We start from the raw sequence: 6,142 nt of genomic DNA, 5'->3' as shown, positions 1-6,142 counted from the left end.
TGGTAGAATTCAGAGGGAAGCCCGTCTGGACCGGGTGATTTCCCTCTGTTCAAGAGTGAAATAGCTTTTCTTACTTCTTCCCTGGTGATATCACCAAGTAGAGTTGCAAAATGCACCTCATCTATTTTTTTAACCTCTGATAAAAAGGCCTCTGCTTCCAAAGAACTACCAACATCAGAGTACATTTCTTCAAAATGCTCAACAATTAAGTCCATAATTTCATTATCTTTTTCCACAATGTGGCCATTTTTATTTCTCAAAGAATTAATACAGTTAAAATCCTGTCTCTCTTTATATTTCTGTATGACCTTTTGGATATTAGCTGGTTCGTCCGTATCGAAACCTGCCTGGACTTTAACTGCATTGATGTATTCGTTATTAAACACCATCAATGTACTATTAATTTCTTCCAGTTTCTTCTCATCTTGTTCAGTTATTGGGCCACGTTTACATTTAATATCTACAAAAGATTGCATTAATTTGTCATATTCTTTATTTCGTTCTTTGTTAAAACATTTGCATTTTAAAATGAGGAGTCTTTTTAAGCACCTCTTCATTTCTTCCCACAACTCAACATTTGACTCAGTGAACACTCTTAAGTCCTTCACTCTATTTATCTCAGCCTTAACACTCTGTATTATCTCCGGATTTACTAAACAATTAATGTTCAGCTTCCAGTTATTCTGTCTAGGAGTATCCTGAAAACTAACAGTGGCTCTCACAGCGAGGTGGTCAGAATTAACCAAGGCCTCCGTTTTATATTTACTCACATTCATATCTTTTGAAATATATATTCTGTCTATCCGCGTCTTGACCCTCGTGTCAAAACGTGTATAGCCAGATGCATTTGGATATAATACCCTAAAAGTATCTTTCATGTCAAAACACTCACATGTTTCCTTCAACGCTTTATTTGCTCTGTCCAAAATAAAGGGAGTTGTTGGTACCCTGTCCTTAATGTCTGTTATTGAGTTAAAGTCCCCGGCCAGAATTGTACTATGACCTCCACACAATACTTCTCTCAATTTTTTAAAGAGCTGTATCTTATCGCAGCGTTGCGGGGTTGTATATACATTGATGAGGCGTACCTTCTGCTTCCGTACAATACAGTCTAAAACAAGAAGTCGGCCTGGTATTAATTCTCGTTTTCTTTGAATTATTACATTTTTTGTATTAAACAAAATACCCACTCCATCTGCCCTGTCACCACCAATCGAAAATTCAGACCTCCCATGGGACCAAGACTCTCTTACATTTTTAACATCGTCCAGTGAGTTAAGCCGCAGCTCTTGTGTGAAAATAATATCTGCTCTAATATTTTTCAACACATATAATTTCTCCCGTCTAGTGCTTGCTTGCTGTATTCCTCTGACATTGATAGTCGCTATATTAAAAGTCATCATGGCGAATAATAGGCCTACAGTTAGCAAGCAAAACATCATATTCTACATTTTAAAAGGCTTTTTCTGTCCCTGGCTTCTACTCTTTTTACCAAGGTGTTGGTCAGGGGAGGATCTTTCCCTCTTGCTTGGCAGAGGAGGGAAACTCTCCGGAGAGAGCTGCATAAAGGCAGGTAAAGATTCCCGTTCTTCAGTCTGTGGTCCACACAGCATGACAATTGCATCCTCAAGTTCAACATGTCCATGCAAAATGTCAATCAGACTGTCCTGAGTTACAACATTGTTCGGCACTTGGTAGCTGGTAATACTGACCTGTGTGGCACTCGCCTGACTGCCGTTGTCTGGCTCTGATGGCTGGGCACCACCAGGGATGGGCTGCGCTGTAGATGTTACCACCTCGTCTCCTGGCTCCCCCACTGGCGGAGGTGCTGGAGCCGCTATCGGTGGGGAAACAGATGTCGCAGCCGCTGCTGCATTCGCCCGCCTTGTCGCCGCCTCCTCAGCTGGAGCTGTGCCCGATCGCCGTCCCTTCTTCCTAGGGGGTGCTGAGGGCCCGCCCACCGGCTTCTGCCCGCTGGTGGATGCCGTTGGCTGTTGCTGCCTTGCAGGTGCCGGGGGTTTGCCTGCTGGTCTCTGCTGCCCCTCCGGTGCTGGTCTCTGCTGGCTGTCGGGTGTTGGAGCTGATGTCTGCTGGCTGTCGGGTGTTGGAGCTGATGTCTGCTGGCTGTCGGATGATGAAGTTTCCCCTGCTGGTCTCTGCTGGCTGTCGGGTATTGAAGCTGATGTCTGCTGGCTGTCAGATGATGTAGTCTCCCCTGCTGAGCTCTGCTGGCTGTCGGGTGCTGGTGTCTCGTCTGCTGATTCCTCCTCAGGTTCTGGGTTTGTGTCTGTAGGCTGTTGCTGCCGCTGTTGCTGCGTCTTGGCTCTGTTGCTGTAAGAGTGGGGGCACGTGAAGAAGGTATGCCCCTCTCCATTACACAGGCTGCAGATTCCAATGTTAGTACACTCTCGCCCCTTGTGTCCAGTCTGTCCACACTTCCAGCATTTTACCATGTCACACTCTTTCACCTGGTGGCCTGTGGACTGGCAGATATAACATCTCTGTATCTGGCCTGAGTATGTTATTTTCCCATTATATGGACCAAGGGAAATAGAATTAGGTAGGTCTACAGGTCGTCCATCACTTCTTGTTTTGTGCAGCTTGACTCTGTAGCGTCGTACCCCATACCAAAGGCCAAATTCATCGATAAGTTTCTCAACTGGGTGCAGGAGTGTGCAATACCTGCGCAGATATTGCTCAATGTCATAGTCGGCTACCCTAGCAGTCCAAAACGTAATCAAAATAATGAGCGTGTCCACAGGGACAGAGGAGTGGAGTTCGAAATCCTTCCACTTACCCACTGCAGACCTGTCTGCAAACAGTGTACTGAATTTCCGTAAAGATCCTTCACGGTGGAAACAGAGTTCAAACTCTTTCCGATTTGGTAAAGCGATAAAAGAGTATATTTCACTCACTTCCATCCACCTGGTACTGAACAGATACTGTCCAACCACGTTTCTGCTTGGGGGCTCTCCAGTACCGATGAATTTTATCCGAGCCCAGTAGCGACCTGCCCGGTCTTGGGCCTCCCCCTGTGGGGGCATTTTCTCTATATTTGTGCTCTATTCACCGTCTTTTCAAGGTGTCAGATAAGGAGAAATAGAGATAACGAGGCCGCAGACACCACCGGTGTCCACGGCCTTATTCAATGTCAATGCTCAGCAAAGAACCTTATACGCGCACAAGGAAAATTCCTCCCTTACCTCGGCCTGACATTTTCGCTTTAGTACAATATACTGATGTCTTACCAGGTCCAGGACCTGAGCGTTGCACCAGACTCCCCCGCTCCAAACATTTCATTCTGGTGTGATGGTGTCTTGGCCCATGGTGGTCGCGGCTTGCTTGAATGGCCCTCCTAAAGGCCTCACCGTGGATTTGTTGGGCTTCTTCCTCACGGAAGACACAGACTGGGGCGCCAACCCAAACTGCTCCCGGATGCCGTCTACATTCCGGCTGTCACCCGTCTCTCCGGTGGTCACCAATCTATTCCTGGTTGTCACGTAGTCTATAAATTCCTATGAGCCACTATAAATAGAATAACTATAACGAAAAAACATCACATGGATGCACCTGGGACGTATCATCAGTGTTGTGGCCTGGGGTCATAGAATGTTTCGGGTCTCGCAACATACACCCTCGCCCAGGTGACCCAGCCAGGGTTGATCAAGCCCCGACTTACGTCCCAGGTAGCTACCCACGGTCAGTCCTAAATAGGGAAAGACAGGGCCACTCAATACGCTTCACAGGACCGAGTAGTCCTCACTAATACTCATGATAAAATGGTACCATTTTTTTCTAATTGGTCTGTGTCTCCTAGGAGGGCTGTGGACAGTCCAGAAACCCGTCTACCAGTGACATCATCGTTAGGCATGATTTTTTTTCCCCAACAAGATTTCAAATTTTTTATTTAGATTTTTATTAACACGAGAACAATGGCTTCTTTTATTGCATTGCAACTTTCCAGGAATAGAAAGCCTGCTGTTTCTATTAGCTTGGATTCCCCATTGATGATGTCACTGGTAGACCCTCCTCTGAGACACAGACCGAGTAGAAAAGAAATGTACCATTTTATCATGAGTATTAGTGAGGACCTATTATATGAAGATAGGTTGAAAATCGGTGAAGTCGTCCTTTAAGTAAACCAGCCTATAGGATGATGCGTCAAACAAAGCGGCTTTGAGCCTGAGGAGTGTACAAGATGATGTTGTAAGTACTAAGTCAGACTAGCGTGTGTGTGTGTGTGTGTGTGTGTGTGTGTGTGTGTGTGTGTGTGTGTGTGTGTGTGTGTGTGTGTGTGTGTGTGTGTGTGTGTGTGTGTGTGTGTGTGTGTGTGTGTGTATGTGTGTGTGTGTGTGTGTGTGTGTGTGTGTGTGTGTGTGTGTGTGTGCGCGCACGCGCGTATTAACGTATTCGTGCACACACTTGCGCGCACGTTTTGGCCACGCCCACACAGCTCGGCTTGCCTGTCTTCCTATACGTCCTCAGAATACAGATATACAGACATGGCTTCAGTTTGACGAGTTACATCTTACTCATCTACAACCCAACAGTAACAAAATGTCTGGTCGAGGATATTTTGTAATCCTGCATACTTTGTAAACTGTATAAATTACAATAAAGTATATTAAAAAGCAAAGGAGGAAGGTGAGGGACGCAGTGGTCCAATTGATTAAGGGCAAATCCCCAGGTCCTGATGGCCTGCCTAATGAGCTTTATCTCTCCTGCACAAACGATTTAGTTGATTTGCTAACCTCAGTGTACAATGATGGAATCAAGGAGGGCAAAATGCACTCATCCTTTTATCATGGCATCATATCACTTATATATAAAAAAGGGTCATCCTATAACTTAGATAATTGGAGACATATTACATTAATGAACGTAGATTATAAAATACTAGCAAAAATAATAGTTAATCGATTAAATAAAGATCTAGAAGAACTTATTGAAAAAGAACAGACATGTGCTATTAAGGGAAGGTTGATGTGGGATAATGTTGGTATATTAAGGGATATAACAAGTGGGTGTATAAAGGAGGAGTTTTTCATCATAAGTTTAGACCAAAAAAAGGCTTTCGATTTTATATCCAGAGAGTACTTGTGGGAGGTATTGAAGGTATATGGTTTTAAACAGGATTTTATTAACCTGATTAAATTGTTGTATGCCCAGTCCACAGTTCAAGTAAATGTTAACGGTGTTTTAACAGAGAGCTTTGAAATTAAGAGGGGGGTGAAACAAGGGTGCCCCTTGTCCGCTGCACTTTACATTTTAGCTATAAACCCTCTATTATATAAGATCAAAAATGATAATAGGCTTGCAGGTGTAAAAACTAGTGGTGGAGAGCAGGTTGTTGTTTTGGCCTATGCCGACGACATCACCATCATAATTAAAAACAATAAAGAGTTGAATATTATAAATGAGCACTTAGCACTATATGAAGAGGTTTCAGGTTCCAAATTAAACCACGACAAAACAGAAGGTGTCTGGTTTGGGAGGAGTGAGACAAAGCCACATTTAAATATAAAGGACACAGAAACTATGACAGTTCTGGGGGTTCAGTTTTGTAATAATTCCAGTTATGAAAAGAACTGGGATTGTAAAGATAAAGAAATAAAGGATGAATTAGAAAAATGGGAAAATAAGTCATGTTGTTATGGAACAAAGATAATAATTATAAAAACATATGTTTTGGCAAAACTGCTATTTTTGGCAACTATTTTTCCTCCTAAGGACCAGACACTGAAAAAAATAAATAAAACAATTGTTAATTTCATATGGGGAACCACTAGAGAAGTTACAAAAAGAAACCTATTATATAAGAGTAAAACATATGGAGGCCTTGGTGCTGTCGATTTGGGACTTAAACTAAAAATTTCCTTTTGTAAGCACATAGCATCTGGTTTTAAACGAAGGGCTATATGGATAGGGGAGGCACTGAGCTGGACCAAAAAGAAGGGCCGGGCAAGGAGCTCAGGGCCTTATTTTAAAATTATGTATGTTCATTTTTATAGTTAATCGTAGTTTCTGCTTTGTGCAGAGTTAAGCTACGGTTACTAGGCCCAATGAAAGGGTAGGTCAGAGTGTGGAGGGTTTAAGCAAATTACTCAAACTGGTGTCTTTTAAGGTATTTTATTACTAATCA

The sequence above is a fragment of the Gymnoscopelus braueri genome, assembly GCF_963280865.1.
Source record: "Gymnoscopelus braueri genome assembly, chromosome: 14".
Lineage (NCBI taxonomy): Eukaryota > Metazoa > Chordata > Actinopteri > Myctophiformes > Myctophidae > Gymnoscopelus > Gymnoscopelus braueri.
The sequence above is the reverse complement of the archived record's forward strand: the minus strand, read 5'-3'. Positions refer to the sequence as shown.